Genomic DNA, 19,956 nt, shown 5'->3' on the forward strand with positions numbered 1-19,956 from the left:
ATAATAGTATCTTATCTATCTATAAAAAACTTATTTATTATTATTTTTATTTATATTTCACTTTCTCTTTCCTAATCCTCCTCACATTCACTAGATGTCTGGGACCTACCACTATATACTCCTATGCTCAACTTATTTCTTGCATTAGACTCAAGCTCTTTCTCTCCTCTTTTCTCTGTTCCACATCAATATTTATTTGGCTATAATATCACTATTACACTTGCTTTTCATATATATATTGGAGAAAGAACCTTAATGGCCCATTAATACAATGTTCCTTCTTTAGAACTATAACAATCAATAATAATGTTCGGTAGCCAAGATATTTCCTTTGTTCCTAGAAGCTTTAACTTCTAGAATCTGTGTTAAACTTTTTTAACTTTGACAAACTTTATAAAAAAGAGCATCAACATCTATGACATAAAATGAGTATCTTAAGAAAATACATTCTATAATAAATCTAATGATATTAATTTGGTACTATAAATCTTAGCATTTTTTTTATAAATTTTGTCAAAGTTTTAAAAGTTTGACTTAGGACAACTCTATAAATTGCAGCTTTCTGAGACAGAGAGAGTACATGCATCTTAATTACCCCTATTAATTAGCTTTGTTCTTTTTTTTTATTTTATTGTAAAATGCTTCTCCTCTATTAATATATGTCCGACATATTCACGTCGTTGGCCTTTCAAAAAAAATTGCTCATCACCTTGGATTATACAAGAATTGAAGTGGATTGGTTGTGGTCTGCTAATTAGTAATACGTGGGACAAAGCTAGGTACTCGCTCTGTTAAGTCTGTTTTTCTTTCACGATAAATCAGTAAACAGTACTTTCAGCCATGATAGCTTTTCAGATCAGTGAACAAGCAATTTGTAAATAAATGATCAAAGTATAATTTAAAAAAGCATATTATGTTATAAACTACTTCTTATTGAAGAGAATGTAGGGAGCGACGAACTTTTTACTAGGACTAATTTGTTTTAAGCGAGGTAGAGAGTAATGGAAAAATATATTCTTCGCTTGGGTGGCCGCAATGAATGAACCAACATAAAACCGTGCTTGTTTTGTCCTTAATACTTGCTCACTCACACTTCCCTTTTGTTTGAGAAAGGAATGTCACCATCATCCTCGAAATTGACGTCTCATCTTGCCCGCCCATTTTTTATGCACCGATCAAGTATTGTATCGAGATCGATAACCATTGGAACCAGAAAAGAGGAAAGCAACACCCAGCCTGACACAGAAAAGATGGATTGAACGCTAACTGAATAAGGAGATTTTGGTTTGTAGCAATTTAATCCTTTTTAAACCCCTGTTAGATTTATTCGGTTAATTCTCAGTTTATGGGATTCGACTTTCCCTTCACCTGGTTAAGCCTTGTTCGGTTAATCTCTAATCCAGGGGGATTATATCCAATCCCCAATTAAACAAGCCTTTAATCACTCCAATCTCTACCAAACAAAATAGAGTCGTTTTGTTCAGTTAGATTAGAGAGGATTTTCTTTTTGACAATAGATTAAAGAGGATTTGATATAAGGTTAAAAGAGTTAAATCCCTAGAGTTGAAAGGGGTTAAATCCTGGCAAGTCAAAATCCTATTCAATCTTCTCCAGACCCCTTATATAAGGAATTAACCACACAACACCTTACTAGTTATGTTTACACAACACCTTACTTATTAGCCTGGCTGATAAACCATAACTGAAATTCGTTGATTTGTTATGAGTAAAAAATACAATTGAATGATTGATAAATTCGTTGAGTAATCTCAAGCAAACAGGCTATGTTGTGTGATGTTATTTGGCATCTCCTAGTTAGCCGACTCACTCAGCCGTGGGGCTCTCAATTATTAGCATGTTTTCCTGTTCACTCGTACATGACCCGCGTCGCAAATCAACTTGGCCCTGCTTTGGGCACATCGATCATTCTGGCAGTTTTCGGAGGTTTCTTGTTAGTGCGTCGCTTTCCCCGTCGCTACATGCATACACTTTACTTGCTCGATCGATAGCGTCGTCTCTCCATTATTTCAATTCTCAATTCCAGGAGGTGCAGGACACTGCACGGCCGGTACGTTGTTCATTCACGGGACTGGAGCTGCGCCGTTTTAGAGTACAAGACACGGTTGACCCATTTGATTTCGATCTCCCATCTGTCTTGGTTACAACCATATATAAGCCTCCTTCCTTGGCGTGATGTCAAGTTCAAGACTTGAACCGTTAAACTACTGCTGCTAATTTAATTTAAATTTTAAAGCAGCTATACATCTTCCTGCCCCTTCCCTAACCCCCGGCCCACATCAAAATGTCGACCCAAGAGCTACCCGTATGTTATGCCCTCCTTGCATTTTGTGTTCTTGTCTCAACTAACTGTTGTAAACTTCTTATATCATTTTATATCAGTGTTTTAAATAACGGCTTTGGCATTTAGTGACGATCTTCTCCACAATCTATATAGAAAAAAAACTATAGCGATATATAGTGGAAACTATATATATATTTAGCGGTTTATTTGGAAAACATGAAAAATCATAATTAGTTATGCATAAAAATATTTAACTAGGCAATTTCATGAACACAAATATACAAAATATAGAAGAATATGTTTTCAAGTCCATTACTTAACATTCACATCAAACCAATCAACATATTCATTGTTGCGGTCAACATTCAATATTTCACAGTTTAATAATTATTCAATGGTTTATTACTTTATTTACTATATAAGTATAAAAAAACTAAAGAAGAGACATGCATTATAGTCATCTACACTAAATAAATATATACCTCGATCAAAATTAGCGGAGCTAAAAGCATACTCCTTCCATTCTGAAATAGAGTGCATTCTGACATTTGAGATGTGTCCCAAATATAGTATATTCGAGGAACAAGAAGATAATATTTGTAACACCCAAAACCTGATTTCTAATTAATAGGATTTAATTTGATTTAATTAAGCATTTTTGGTGGGCATTTAACCTAGTAAATAAATAATTTTTGTTGAAATTAAAAATTCATCATAAGTTTAGAAACAGAGTTGTGCATTCATGCTGGAATTAATTTATTTATTTACTTGCTTGTTTGTTTATTCTCTATGTATTTTGTTTAAAAAGGATTTAATAGCTCTTTCCAAAAAGGCTTTGGAAAACAAAGAAAAAGAATTGAAAAAAGGGGAAAACCCCCTGGAAACCAGGCCGAAGCCCCCTCCCCCTCCCCTTGCGCTCAGGCCCAGTAACCCTGCGGCCCAGCTCTACCGCAGCAGGTGCGCTTCCCCCACCGACAGCTCGGGCCCACGAGTCAGCCTCCTTCTCCCCCTTCCTTTCTTCTCCACCGGTCGAGGACGAGGCGGACTCGATCCAAGCAGTAGCAAACTCCAGATTCTCAGGGATTCGATCTCCCTGAGTCCGTTTTAAGCATCCTGGAGCCACCCGTCACCTCCTCTATCCATCCTTTACACCTCGGGAACCCTAGCCGCCTTAGCCAAGCACTTTTGGATCTCACCGAGCCGACTTCCATCCACCGCCGAGAATGAAAGGTCCTTGTTTGGTTTTGGTAATTGAGTGACAACTTAGGTGGACTAATAGTGCTTATGTGAGATACACAGGAGATTAGTCCACAGGTGATTATGTGATGATGAAGGAGCTCATTGCATATGAGACATGACATGGAGTCATGTGACCAAGGTGGAGAAGATCAAGATAAGGCTTGGCTTGATGGACCGGTTGCAAGAGTGAAGGGAAAGTCGGAGGCTTTGAAGTGAGGGACCGCGTGTGACGGTGAAGCTTGAGCAAGACTTGGCGTCGATGGACCGAGGCAACGGTGAAGAGCAAGTGAGGTCAAGATCGATGAACCAATACGGTCACGTGATGATATAAAGTGGATCATTTCATTTGGTGATTGGTTGGTGCATGTGTTGCATCAACATTGGAGGAGATGGAATGGAAAGCGCAAGGCAAAGGTATAACCTAGGGCATTTCCATTTCACCGGTCATAGGTGTGTAGAGAAGTTTATGACCGGATTTAGGATAGATGGCCGTACTATCAAGAGGGGCAAACTTGTTTGCATATCGGTCATCTAGTGTAACTTGAGCGATCTAACTTTTCATACGTGTTAGGATCGAGTGGCGTGGCAAGTTTGAGAGGCTAACTCCTTTGGGAAAATGTTTGTGAAAATGCTAACACACATGCACTTGGTGGTGTACACTTGTTGGTGTTGGCACATTTACAAAGGAGGTGGAGTTCCTAGGGTTGAGAGGGGTGTGGGTTCCTCTCTCCCTCCCGCCGAGCTTGCGAGGCGGGATTCAGCGCTTTTGAGAAAATTAAGTGCATATTTTCTATTGCGCCAGTGGGAATTTTGGATAAGTCGCGGGAGTGTTTCTCAGTAGGAAACACTCACCGGACGCTCTGCGCGGAGGCACCGGACGCTGGCCTTTAGCGTCCGGTGTGCTGTCGGGTGCAGCAGAGTGCACCGGACGCACCGGAGAGAGTCCGGTGCTCAGCGTCCGGTGTGCGGGCAGTTTGGCGACCCTCTCTGCGCATGAGTCCGGTGAGCACCGGACGCTCAGGGTGTGTCTGGTGGCTTACGTCCGGTGACCGTGCGAGTTTGCGGAGCTCTCTGCGCACGAGTCCGGTGTGCACCGGACGCGTCCGGTGTGACGCAGTAGAGCGTCCGGTGGTGCTGTGCAGGCGCGCGTGCGCAGTAGCCGTTGGCGGCAACGGTCGAGTTCAAACGGCTAGCGACACGTGGCTGACGCCTGAGCACCGGATGCTGGGGGTTGAGCGTCCGGTGGCTCCCTGTGAGCGTCCGGTGCCCTCGTGTTTTGCCCAGTGAAGGGGCAACGGCTAGTTTAGCCCTTGGGGCTATAAATAGAAGTGGTGACCGGCCTTGGCTGGTGCTGAGCACCCTTGGGACTTAGTGTCCATGCTTGGCGAGTGCTAGTGAAGCCTCTAACTCACATATACTTGATAGTGATTATCTGATTGTGTGAGTGAGCGATTCTAGTGCGTTGCATTGAGAGATTGCATCGAGTGGCACTAGGTGTTCGTGTTGCAAGCCGGTGGTGCTTCTTACTCTTGGAGGTTGCCACCTCCTAGACGGCTTGGTGGTTTGTGGCTCCGTCGAAGCACGCAAGGAGATTGTACGGTGCTCCGGAGAAGAGATTGTGAGGGGTACGGTGCTCACCCCATGGGGATCGCGAAGAGCAACTCTATTGGATCGTGCGTGTCATTGAGCTACCTCACTTGTGGGTAGGTTCTTGCGGTGTCCTAGTGGGGACGAGGTTCGTGTAACACCTCTTAGCCGCCGAACCACCAAGTGTGGGTCGACACAACGGGGACGTAGGTTGGTGGCAACCAAGTGAACCTCGGGAGAAAATCATCGTGTCATCTTTGTTCTTCCCGTTGGTTTGCAAGTCCCTAACACAAGCTTGTTTTTACATTCATATATGTGTGCTTGTGTAGTTGCTCTTGTAATTAGTTAGCTTATGTAGCTTGCTAGTTACCTTCTTGCTTGTGTAGCTAGAAGTAGTTCCTTTGCGTGACTAATTTGGTTGGTGTAACCTTGTTAGTCACATTACTTAGTTTGTGTAGCTAAGTAAGTTGCGCTCTCTAATTTGGCATTAGTTGCCTTGTTATTGAGCTTGCTAGTGAGCTTAGGCTTTGTGCGCTTTGCCTCACTAGTTTGTGTAGGAGCTCCCCGGTCTTGCAAAGTACTAGTGGTATGGGTTTGTGTGATCTTGCTCCTAGAATTGGTTAGGTGAGCTCTTGCTAAGGTAGCACCTTGCTTGCTTGTTTAGGATCTTTTCAAGGTGCTAGAGAACTTAGATAGAGGGGTGTAGTCTTGGCTAGACCGATAGTTTTAATTTCGCATTTGTTTCGGTTAGCCGGCGTAGTAAATTTTAGAAAGGACTATTCACCCCCCTCTAGTCCGCCATCTCGACCCTTCAGAGAACCAAGCTCCCTGCTTGCTTTTGACTCGAGAAAACTCCGTAGGTAAGCTCGCCTCATGCTCCTCCACCCCCCGATGCCCATGGTTTTGCTTTGGCGCATGGTATTGCGCGGTTGGAGTGCGCCGGCGAGCTCCCAGGCCGCGGCAATGGCGCCGCAGCTCCGCCGCCGATGGCCGGAGTTCACCGCGAGCGCCCCCAGCCGTCAGATCACGGATCAGCGGCCTAGATCAGAAGATACCCCTTCGGGGGGGGTTTCAATAAAGAGTCCCTGGAGATTTAGAAAATTGAAGCCGCAGTCCTTGGCGCCCTCTGGAAAGAACGTTTCGCTGGGTGGAAGGCGTATTCTCATTGGCTTAAGTCAAAATACGTTTTCAGATAATTACAGATTTGTCATTCACAGTATTTTGCTCATAAAATATTCGTTTTAACTCCGTTTTTGTCCATTCAAATTTTGTTAGATTCGTATTTACGAGCTCTATATGTTAGAAGTGTTAGTTTACTGTTTTGAAACTTTTAATTCTGCAATAGCATTTAATTAATTATTTCTCTATAGGAAATATTAGAAAATTCATATCTTCTACGTTTTAATTCTGATTTTCGTGAACTTTACGTTTGTGTGATCATAGCGCTGCGTAGAATATTTTGATAAACTTTTATATTTGTTTTACCACTGTTTGGTGTATTGTTCTAAATATAGCGTGTTTTGCTTTGTGTATGATTGTCTACATTGGATTGCGTGTTGTTGATTGATGTTTGGGAATAGACGGTGAGCCGTACGTTGGTGATCAAGACCAAGCCTTTGAAGACCAGCAGGCCCAGGAGAGCTTTGATCAAGGCAAGTATAACTTGGGATCATCCTTGTTACCTATTCACTTATAACTACATATATATCATATGCATGCTATCACCTTGTCGACCTTAGCAAAATCATAGATGATTGTTACCTGGATTCCTTGCTACCTACTTGATATGCATTTGGTGTAGATGTGCTAGTGCTTGATATAATCCATGATCTTGTAAGATGATTAATAGCTATGTAATGAACGTTAAAAGATGACATATAACTATATGAGATCTTGTCTGTAAGTGATCACCGAGACAACAGTGCAACCATGAGGGCTATAATGGCTCTGGCTTTAGCTCAGTATGAAGACCTTTTCTAGCTTGTTAGAGGTTACCCGAAAGGAGGGGCTGAACCGTTTTGGGTATAGTGCGAGCCCCTGTCCTTATGTGTATAGGCTGCGCGTCATTGTGCCATTTGGAAGGGGGGTATCTATATCTGCGCGCAAAAGAAACCTTGCGGCCCTAACATGTTAGACGAACTTTTGAAAGGCTTCATATTGATCCCTGCCGACCTCCCTAGGAAGGGGGTTAAGAGACTAGCTACCTCGGGCGAAAGGGTAAATCATGACTCATGGGTAAAGATGTACAACCTCTGCAGAGTGTTAAAACTAGTATACTAGCCGTGCTCACGGTTAAGAGCGGCCTTGGGGGTTCTTGCTGCGACGACGATGAGCTTGTTAAGTTGTTATGTTCATTTGATTATCGTTTATGCTAAGAATTAATTATGCTTACACTTGATCATGTGATTAATGGATTATTTATGCCACCTTGACATTTGCTATTTAATTATACACATGCTATCTACCATTAAAAGCTAAATGCAGTCAAACCAATGTAAGCTATTTGAGCCTCATGAACCCCTGGTTATACATGTTGAGTACGATATGTGCTCACTCTTGAAATTTCCCAACACCCCAGGTTATGCTTATGATGATGATTGGAATGAGGACTACCGTTATGAGTACTAGGTTTGGAGTCAACCAGTCAACAGTGTCCCTATGTGGTGCTTCCGTCGAGAGCGTTGTTTATTTCTATCATTATGAATGTATAAGACTATGAGATTTATTATGTTCCGCTATGTAATAAACACTGCAATGCTACATTTGAGATTTGTCTACTTATGTGTGCGACTGTTTCTGGGGCACATGTGAGTCTTTTATGCATCCTATTTTGTTCTTAAAATATGGGTGTGACAATATTTCCTTAAATAAAGTTATGGAAGAGGAAAGTAATTGAGTGCTTACCATATTTTCTATAAGAAATTTAGATTGCACCTTTTAATCATACGAATAGGATCAGATTTCAATAGATTAGGAAGTTAAGTGAGGGGTACATGTGTCTATTGTCATCTCTCTTATTTTGTCTTAGAATAGCTACAATGCACTGTATTGCAGGACGAAGAGAGTATCATAGTTAAACCAAATAGTAGTGTTTAGTGGAGTTAAAATGTTATTAGCGACAATAACAAAACAATTGTTAATAGCGTAGCATTAGACACTTTGCAAAGCTATAGTGGGTTATTAAAAACCATGTTTTATACATATAGGAATATATAGGGCAGCTATTCAGGTAATACGATAATAATCAAACATGATGAAATATACAAATATACCCATATGTTCTTGGCACGAACATACTCCCTGCGTCCTATTATATAGCACATTCTAGCATTTAAAATTTGTCCTCAAATATAAGACATTTCAGAAGCCAGAAACCAATTTTGCATTTAAAATTTTTTATTTATCAACCAGACAACCAATCACCATTAATGTTGTTGATGATTGCGTCTTATTTGGAAACAAAGTGAGAGCACATGCGTCTTTTGTGTTATCTATTAATTTGTCCTAAAAAATATAGAATGTACTATATTATAGGACGGAGAGAGAGTAGGTGACAACCAAATCACTTTTATTCTGCGATAAAAAAAGATAGCTACAAAACTAAAATATACTACAGATTATAAGAAAAGCAGAACAAAATTTAATTTGACCTTAGTCCCTAATAAGAATCATGAGTGTTTGGGTCTCTAGATTATTTATTCATAGTAGATTATTATTGGTTAAAGTGACAATACCCTATTTAGCCTTTAGTATTGGTCATTATTAGGTGCAGACGAATATGGTGGGAGGTTAGTTGGTCACTAAGGGTCCGTTATCATCAATTAGCTAGTCTCATACGGATTACATGATTATTCTAATCTGTAGTGTTTTAATTATAATAAAGCTCCTATAATCCTGGCTGTGTGGAATACAATCAAATAATTTTAGAAGTTGCTATAATCCTAATCTATCAAACAGGTCCTAAATTGAACGGCTCGCTGAGGTGTTTGATTTGGTAACCATGAACTAATTTTAGAATTAGAGTTTCCCAACATCAAGAATTGGTATATCTATTAGCGGATGTCCAAGAGTTTTCAAAACCCACTCCTAATCTAGATTTGTTTGGCAAGATTAAAAAACAATCTCAACTCCTAATATTTTCACATTTGAAAAAATCCATCCAATCACATGAAAATATATATGTATATCGATCGGCCAATCTAGAGATGGAAAGGACGTGAGAATAAGAGTAGCAAGACACGAATCTCAACACAAATGTATATGAGAGAAAAACTTTAAATGATTTGGATAATTTAGAAATAGTTCGAAATTTCTATAAATGTCCATACAGTACGAGGCACGGTGGCTTGGCCCAAGCACGGCTTGGCTGGTGGTGTGCGGGCTCAGGCTGGCCCGGACCGGTAGAGCGTGCCTAGGCCTTACCAGAGGCACGATGTGTCACCCCGACACAACCCGACCTATAGGCTATGGCCCGGGAGCGGCCTAGCCTCCCCACCTCTCAACGGCCCTGGCTCCCCCCTCGTATATAACCGAGTGGATGCGGTGCCCTCCTCCTCACCCCGAACCCATCCATTCCACCCCCGCGTCGCTCTCTCAGTCTTACCTAGAAAGACTTTTAGTGAGACAATATTGTACATAGCTCATTATCTTTTAAGTTCTCCTCTGTGCATTGTTCTTTACTTCTTTTGTTTGAGTTGTGACTGTGATTGAATGAGAGAATTCAATCTCTGGAAGTTTTCTATGACAACAACAACTGTGAAATTCAACGAGTTTTTTAATGAGTTGATTTTTTAGGTGTTTTGAGGTCACTAGGCTGTGCGCTGGCATGACCTGTAGTTTTGGTCGTTCTCAATAGACCAGCATGACATGATTGGGCCGAAGGTCAAGCACGAGGCACACATAGGCACGGCTCGAGAGGCATAGCGTGCCGTTTTGCTGGCCCAACAACCTGCGACCCGTGCTTGACCTGTGACTGTGCCAAGCTTGCTCGGGCCATTCCGATGGCCATCTATAGAAATTTCTAATGTAAAATTGTTTTTATATTTTAGTAGATATATTTTTTTAACCATTAATTAGGGAAATTTATTGATTTACTAATTATGTTTTAGAATTATTGGAGGTGCTCTTGCATAGAGTATTTTATTGGACAGAAGGTGATCGGTTTGTCCCTAAGAAAGAGAGTCGTGTTGGCATCTCTAACAAACCATAATCGCTGCTTTATAGCATATCCTCATTGCGTGTTGCTCGGATGTGGGGTCGCCTCCTATCCGCCAGCTATAACGCACCCAATGCACTCTACTGTGACCACCCCAGAATCATTCCAACCAACGGCAGCCATTCAACTCCACCGTGTAGCAGTTGAAAATTGGTGAAGGCTGTGGAGGCCCACGTGCGAGACCATGTGAACCAGACACACGTGCATGCAGCCCTGTGCAACTACTGGTCGACGTACGTCGTGGTTGTGCTGTGTCCAAGCTTGATGGGATGCTGTAGGGTTTAGGAATCTGTTGGAGGCCTGTTTTTCTATATTAGCTAACAGTTTTTTTCTCTCATAATAAATCAACTAATAGTAATTTTAATCTTAACTTTTCAGAAAATAGTTTTGAAAGCATTTTTACAAAGCTATTGGAGATTCTCTTAGTTGTTTTTTCTTGCAACTAAGAGGATGGGAGTACGTATAGGGTGGGCATTCGGTCATCAGACTTATCTGATTGGTTTAGTTACTTGGTCTTTATGACAACTTGGTTATAGAAAAGTTAAGACTGATCAGTCTTAGACAAAATAGAAGATGGAGCATTGCGGTTCAGTTACCTTAGTTCGGCCTTCAGTAAATATAGAACACCGACCAATTTTGCACTGAGTTAATTTGGTGTGTGGCGAAGCACGTGAGGACTGTTGTTCGTCGAAAAATGGAGTAAATCAGCTAAGGGTGGAGATGCCTCATGACCACCAAATTGTGAAAGAAGGTTGTGTCCTGGATCTGATGCACCATGGTAGATTGGAGAGAGTAACAATCTGCGTAGGAAAATTGGATGGCGTTGGCATGGAGTCGTGGAGGCTGGCTAAGTTGGAATTCATGATGAGCTACAACTTCGATGAGCTTAGTTATTTTGGATACCTATGGTTGGGAACTGAATTAACCAAAGTAAGGCCTTGTTTAGTTCACCCCAACTAGCTTTCGCCACAGAGCTCTAAATATAAAACGAAAATAAAAACTAATTGCACAGTTTACCTGTAAATTGCGAGATGAATCTTTTAAGCCTAATTACTCTATAATTGGACAATAGTCGTCAAATAAAAACGAAAGTGCTACAGTTCCAAAAACCAAAAAGTTTTCGTAACTAAACAAGGACTAATACAAATTCGTTGAGCTAGAAACCCAAATGTAAATTTATGTGACTGATCTTTCGGCTTTGATCTCTTGAATATTTCTAGTACTAGTTAATTATATCTTCACTCTTGTATGTATTGCAGAATCAATATTCCTTTTACTATTATATAGTTAGAGATAGTGCATAGCCTGAGAGCTTTTAACTTTGTCTTTAGCTTGAAAATGGCTTTATTGAGCACTTCCCAATGGCTAGGCAGGCAGGATCTTATACTTAATCTACACATGTCTTACCTACGAAGTAAAGAACCAAAGAGAGAAAAAGCTGCGACCAAATGGTTCTGAAACATGACGAACTTCTAACAGCCTTTAGCTAACTAACTTTGACTCGTGCTTCTCTTTACACAAAATAATATGGAAAGATAACTCGGGAAGGGCTTGTTTGAATGTCTATACATCAATCTATGTGTGTTAGATGCCCACACATGGATTATTGATGTGGATACATGGGAATCCAAGCAAAGCCGAAGACTAATAATTCAAGTATAAAAAGTTATGGTTGTTCATGGAAGATGGGTCTTACGTAAGTTGTACGCAGATTAGGAAACAAATAATCAATATTCCTGTAAAAACTAAACGATAAATTCAGAAATCATAATCTGATGATGATGACATCATTGTACGTAACAATAATGTCTTTGAAAGTGTTTAACCCAATAAACCTAAATTAGTCTTGGTTTACTAGATGGGGAGCAGGACCCGCTGGGTCCTGCAATCTAGGCAGCAGCCTCTGTAACCCACTCAGACCAAATAATTAATTAGTCACACGGATATTCTCTTCTTTGTAATATGTGTGCTTCATCGAGTGGATTGGCACATATCATTGCATGCTTCAATTCAACGAGCATTAATTTCAACGCCTTTGAGACATGATCTTGAACAATATTTATACCATACCATATAATTAGTGCGGCTTTTGGTTCAGCTTTATCTAGCATTCAAAGATTAGTGGACCTTGTTGTGATTTGTTTATCCAATGTGGCTACCTAGCTAACGGCAACGCATATGGTTCTCATTCTTTGGTGCCGAAAATGTGACACGAGGCGAGATCATATTGCATTGTGCATATGATCTGAGGAGAATATGCCGATATGCCAGGGCAAATTAAAGCAAAGTTGGTTGGTCTCTCTTTTGAAAGCACAACAAGAAGCTAGCTGCTTCTTCCACTACTATAGGGTATAAACTAATAAAAACATACACCCTCAGTACACACACCGCCAAAAGTTCCAGCCAAAAATTGGATCATAAACGTCTTTCATTATCATCTGCAGCAAAGAGTTGGTCATATCGCTAGTGAACCTGGATGGTTTACGGGCATATTAATTATACTCAGGCAATAAAAAAATATAATTACAAACAAAAAACTTATAACTATAAACAAAAAAAACTACGACCGCCTATTTGCATCCCCATGACCATGAGAATTGAATGATGAAATAGTGCACTGCTATACAAACATTGTAATACCCGATTTTAAGAACAAAACCAGATATGCACCATATGTGAGTCTTAGAAGTCAAATCTCACATATAGCTACAAATAAGGGGTAATATCAAAAGACAATGCATAAATATATAACGTACATAGTATAAAAGAGATAACCTTTAGTATCAAACAGCGGATAGATAACTCCAACTTTGGGTATTAACTTCTCTCTACAGGATCCAACTGACTGGTTGATCACAAGCCTAAACTTCTCCTGAAGGGTGGGAGAAATAGCAAGAGTGAGTCCATGTCGAACTCCACAAGTATAGCAACTAGATTGTATAACTCCCACAATCTCATGATCAATGTGACATAAATAATGTAAAGCATTAAATAATAAATAATGAGCATATTTAACACACAGGAATCATCATCGTCGCAGCAAGAATCCCCAAGGTCGCTCCTGACCGTGAGCTCGGCTAGTATACTAGTTTTTAACCTTCTGCAGAGGTTGCACATCTTTACCCATGAGTCATGATTTACCCTTTCGCCCGAGGTAGCTAGTCTCTTAACCCCCTTCCTAGGGAGGTCGGTAGGGATCACTATGAAGTCTTTCAAAGGTTCGTCTAACAAGTTAGGGCCGCTTGGTTTCATTAGTCAGTCCATGTGATTCACCCGCAGGAATCCAGGGTCTGCTATTCCCCAATTGCGCCACAACGGGTAGCCGCTAACGAGCTAGAAAAGTTACTCATACTTAACTAAAGCCAGAGCCATTATAGCCCTCATGATTGCACTGTTGTCCCGGTTATCACTTACAGATAAATCATCAAGTGGCTAAAAAGTCATTTTTATCATTTGTTGCTTAAACATTAATCAAGTCACAAGATCATGGTCACAGAAATAAAACCCAAATGCTATACTTGCCTTAATCCAATTGCTCTTGCTGATCTTGCTAGTTGTCCAAGGTTCTGATCTTGATCACTGAAACTGCTCTCCGTCTAAACTCGATCATCGATCACACAAACAATCGTAGAAAGCATACACGAGCAAACAAAGCTACAATTAGAACAGTACACCAAACATATAAAAACAGTATGAAAAGTTTATAAAAAGATTCTACGCATCGCTACGATCACACGAACGTAAAGATCACGAAAATCGGAGTTCGAACGGAGAAGATATGAATTTTCTAAGATTTTCTGTAGATAAATAATTAATTAAATAGGATCACGAAATTAGAAAGTTTCAAACTGAGTAAATAATTTTACTAACATGTAGAGATCATTAATACGAATCCAACGCGATTTGAATGGACAAAAACGGAGTTAAAATAAATATGTTATGGCCTATAGAAACTCAGTGGCAAACTTGTAAATTCAGAAAACGTATTTTCGGAGTCAATCTGGTGCTTTTCCGTTTTCTAAAAGAGAAAGCGTATTTTGAAATCCGCTTTGGACTGCAGGTTCGATTTGGGAAAAGCTGAGGGTCTCTTTAGCAATTGTCGCAGCCGAAAGGGTATCGGCCACCCTGGGCCGTTGGATCAGCAAGGGACGGCTCAGATTAGATGCTGGGGAGAGGGGAAGCAGCTGCCGGCCGGAACAGTGTCTCCGGCGGCGGTGCCATTGTCGGAACCTCACCGGAGTTGACGGAAAACACCCTATGGTTCACCAAACTCGGATCCAAAAGTATGGGGAGAAAGAGGGAACCAACGCGAACTCACCTAGGGACGTTTCGAGATCGGAAATCGACCGGATATGCCGTGCAGCGCGTTTCGGCGGACGGATGGGGCTCTGCAACGTTCGGCGACAGTTAGACAAGAGTAGAGGCCGGTCGAGCGTATGGGAAAGGGCTCGGCACCTTCGTATTCTCGTCGCGAAGCTCGGCAAGCTCTTGAATTTGGAAACGCGTCAGCCGAGGAAGAGTTTCACAGCGGCGGTATTCTCTGCTTCTCGGCGAGATCCGAAAGCAATGCTGGGCGGCGGCTAGGGGCTCGCGACTCTAATAGATGGAAAAGAGGGAAGCACGGGGGGAGAGCGTGGAGGCTTATTGCGGCTCGGTGCGCACAAGGGCAGGAAATCCCGAGACTCGCGGGATTTGGTTCCTGGACGGAGTCCGGTTCGGCCACGCTCAAGGAAGAAGAAAGGGTCCGACGTGTGGGGGCCGGGGGTCAGCGGGTGTGGTGGCGGGTCCCGGCGGTCAGCCGAAGAAGAGGGAGAGGGGAGGATGTGGGCTGGCTGGGCCATGGGGGAAGGAAAAGAAAATTGGGCCGAGACAAGGGGGAGGGAGAATGGGCCGGGGTTCCAACGGGGGGGAAAGAAAGGGGAGAGGAAGAGGTTGGGCCTTCGGGCCATCAGCAGGGAAAGGTCTTTCCCCCCCCTTTTTTTTGTTTTTCCTTTATTCAAAACCCTTTTGAAACTCTTTTTTTTTAAAAAATCCTTTTAAATCATTTTGAACTTTAGCCAAAAACCACTCATGTCAATAAAATGAATGCACAAGCATGAATGCACAACAAGTTCCTAAGCCCTATGATAAATTTTATTTTAAGAAAAATATTATTTTCCTATGTTTCATGGGCACAAAAGCAACAAATTAAATCATTTTTCACCTACTTCAAGAGTTATAAATTTTAGGGTGTTACAAATCTACCCCCCTTAAAATGAATCTCGTCCTCGAGATTCGAAAGAGACACAGATTCCAAAAGAGAAACAGGAAAAAGATCTCTATCATTATTTCAACTTGACAACTTGTATTCCAAATGCAAGCACTTATGTTTCGGGATTACAACTTGTGAACAAAACTTTCATAAGATGTCTATTATTCGTAATCGCCCACTGTCCATCTTGACTACCAACTTTTCAGCTTATACAACTCAAAGACGTGATACCTCGGCATGGATATGCCTCCTCAGGTAGGAGTGGACCACCTTGATACTCATTTCTTTTCCCTGATGGTGCAGTTAAGAAAATTTTCCACTGGGTAGCATAGATCACTGCCTTGTGTGCACATAGCCATCCATTGCCAAGAACCAAAGGAATATTGAGTGACTCTAGCACAATGAGGTTTACAGCGATGTTTTCCTTCTTTATGACAAGATTGATATTTGAGCAAACTTGATCTGCCTGTATTTCTCCCGTTGGGGTTTGAACTAACAAAGGCTTTCTCGTCGGACACTTCACCCGTTCGATTGTCTTTACCAAGTCAGCGGAAATGAAAGAATGTGAAGCACTTCGGTCAAACAGAGCAAAAACTAGTACTGAGTCCACTTGAATGTAGCCTCCCACCACTTTGGTGGCTCCTTGAATGTTATGCCTATCCACATTGTTCAGTCTTCCATTGATATAATTTTGCTGTACTTTATTTCCAGGAGCGGGCCTCTTACGAGCTTTCCTTTTACGCTTCCGTCGTTGTGGATTTTGATTTGATTCATTGTCAACTTGCTCGTCCATATTATTATTTTGATAACACTCAGCTTTGTCATACTCATAGCATCTTTCTTCAAAGGCAAAATGATCATATTCTTCCCACCTATCCATAAGAGGCGTCATATTATGTTCCGAATCCATGGGACACTACACTCCCTGTCATCAAGTGACCAACGTCAGTAACACGGCAAGGATAGATGATCAAAACCATAGAATATCTCAGAAGACAATTATCACTTCAAAATGCATCATCCTGTGATATCAGGGTACTACCCCCCTTAAAATGAGATTGATTGGGGAACACTAGGGACTACTTCTCCTATCCTTTTTAGACGCTACACATCATATAGTCTTTTAAATTTGCAGTACTGAGTCTCTTGATCCAACATTATCCAATTCTTCTCCATGTAACCCCTTTATTTGGGCTACCCCCCCCTTAATAAAAGTCATATAGGGGGCACAGGAAAGGTAGCTTGCATGTTTTCCCAGCAGGTTAACTAACAGTGAGAACCTCTGACATCCCAAAGAACTTATGTGTAAGGGTAGAACAAGCAGGTATCCTGAATTTTTCTCATGATATGAAAACACCGGCGTAGTAAAATACATATAACTCTTATTCTGTCAATCCAATAGAGTTATAGCTTATACTGTTAGAAAACTTATGAAATTCTCTACCACTTTCATGTAGAAGACCTCCTTAGATTCTGTCTTTAAGCTCAGGTAAAACAACCAAACATAATCTCCTTTCTGATAATGTCTCAGCAAAGGTGTAGTAACTTCCAGAAGTTATATCCCGAGCTACTTAACTCATCTCGAGGTGATCCTTACGTTTTTGAAAAGCTTAGGAAATCCTCTACAACTTTCGTATACAACATTTTCCCAGATTCTGAAGTTAATTTGGCTGAAAATAGTAAATACCAGATCTGTCCAGATTTTGAAGCAGAACAGAAACATCCGAGTATAAATGTCATATCTCAAGTTCTACTTATCCAAATGAGTTCCAGCTTATGCCGTTGGAAAGGTTAGCAAATTTTCTACAACTCTTCTATAGAACACCTTTCCAAATTCTACAGCTATATTTGTCTAAAACAGTAGGCAGCCAAAACTGGTCCAGATTCCTGACAGCACATTTGTATCATCTTGTGATTTTTGTAACTTCCAACCCATAATAGATATGAGGGTGATTCTTGCGGTCAGAGAAAGATCTTGAAGTATAGTTGTTCCTAGAAAAATTTGGTAAAATTTGCACGATCAGATCTTGATGTACACCATGATTATTGCAGACTGCTCTAGAAGACAGCAAAGATAGAAACAGGAGATAGCCAAACCAACTACTTATTCATTAATCCTTATGCCTTAGGTCTATAAACTAATGAAATTGTGGAGAAATCCCACAAGATCATCGCAATCATTACAAAGATCCAAATCAAGCATAAGCATAATAACAAACCAACTAAGCACACTTCACTCAACTTGCGATACTATCGTTCTCTTCATAGAAGGGCAAAGATCCTAAAACTTATATTTCAAAGACGCAAGAAGGTGGTAAGAAAAGGTTCTAATAGCATACCAAATCAAGGAGTGAAGGTGAAAACAAGTGCTTTTAAAATAAGCAACAAGGTAGAAACAAATAGCAAGGATAGGGATATAGTATGGATGAAAATACCAAGGTTTATAGAGCAAGGATTTTATGACAATTCCGAAACCTTAAGACGACCAATTTCTACTAGGCTTGCGTCCTACAGTCAGCATTGCTTTGATACCACTTTGTAATACCCGATTTTAAGAACAAAACCAGATATGCACCATATGTGAGTCTTAGAAGTCAAATCTCACATATAGCTACAAATAAGGGGTAATATCAAAAGACAATGCATAAATATATAACGTACATAGTATAAAAGAGATAACCTTTAGTATCAAACAGCGGATAGATAACTCCAACTTTGGGTATTAACTTCTCTCTACAGGATCCAACTGACTGGTTGATCACAAGCCTAAACTTCTCCTGAAGGGTGGGGGAAATAGCAAGAGTGAGTCCATGTCGAACTCCACAAGTATAGCAACTAGATTGTATAACTCCCACAATCTCATGATCAATGTGACATAAATAATGTAAAGCATTAAATAATAAATAATGAGCATATTTAACACACAGGAATCATCATCGTCGCAGCAAGAATCCCCAAGGTCGCTCCTGACCGTGAGCTCGGCTAGTATACTAGTTTTTAACCCTCTGCAGAGGTTGCACATCTTTACCCATGAGTCATGATTTACCCTTTCGCCCGAGGTAGCTAGTCTCTTAACCCCCTTCCTAGGGAGGTCGGCAGGGATCACTATGAAGTCTTTCAAAGGTTCGTCTAACAAGTTAGGGCCGCTTGGTTTCATTAGTCAGTCCATGTGATTCACCCGCAGGAATCCACGGTCTGCTATTCCCCAATTGCGCCACAACGGGTAGCCGCTAACGAGCTAGAAAAGTTACTCATACTTAACTAAAGCCAGAGCCATTATAGCCCTCATGATTGCACTGTTGTCCCGGTTATCACTTACAGATAAATCATCAAGTGGCTAAAAAGTCATTTTTATCATTTGTTGCTTAAACATTAATCAAGTCACAAGATCATGGTCACAGAAATAAAACCCAAATGCTATACTTGCCTTAATCCAATTGCTCTTGCTGATCTTGCTAGTTGTCCAAGGTTCTGATCTTGATCACTGAAACTGCTCTCCGTCTAAACTCGATCATCGATCACACAAACAATCGTAGAAAGCATACACGAGCAAACAAAGCTACAATTAGAACAGTACACCAAACATATAAAAACAGTATGAAAAGTTTATAAAAAGATTCTACGCATCGCTACGATCACACGAACGTAAAGATCACGAAAATCGGAGTTCGAACGGAGAAGATATGAATTTTCTAAGATTTTCTGTAGATAAATAATTAATTAAATAGGATCACGAAATTAGAAAGTTTCAAACTGAGTAAATAATTTTACTAACATGTAGAGATCATTAATACGAATCCAACGCGATTTGAATGGACAAAAACGGAGTTAAAATAAATATGTTATGGCCTATAGAAACTCAGTGGCAAACTTGTAAATTCAGAAAACGTATTTTCGGAGTCAATCTGGTGCTTTTCCGTTTTCTAAAAGAGAAAGCGTATTTTGAAATCCGCTTTGGACTGCAGGTTCGATTTGGGAAAAGCTGAGGGTCTCTTTAGCAATTGTCGCAGCCGAAAGGGTATCGGCCACCCTGGGCCGTTGGATCAGCAAGGGACGGCTCAGATTAGATGCTGGGGAGAGGGGAAGCAGCTGCCGGCCGGAACAGTGTCTCCGGCGGCGGTGCCATTGCCGGAACCTCACCGGAGTTGACGGAAAACACCCTATGGTTCACCAAACTCGGATCCAAAAGTATGGGGAGAAAGAGGGAACCAACGCGAACTCACCTAGGGACGTTTCGAGATCGGAAATCGACCGGATATGCCGTGCAGCGCGGTTTGGCGGACGGATGGGGCTCTGCGACGTTCGGCGACAGTTAGACAAGAGTAGAGGCCGGTCGAGCGTATGGGAAAGGGCTCGGCACCT

The sequence above is a fragment of the Sorghum bicolor genome, chromosome 2, assembly GCF_000003195.3.
Source record: "Sorghum bicolor cultivar BTx623 chromosome 2, Sorghum_bicolor_NCBIv3, whole genome shotgun sequence".
Lineage (NCBI taxonomy): Eukaryota > Viridiplantae > Streptophyta > Magnoliopsida > Poales > Poaceae > Sorghum > Sorghum bicolor.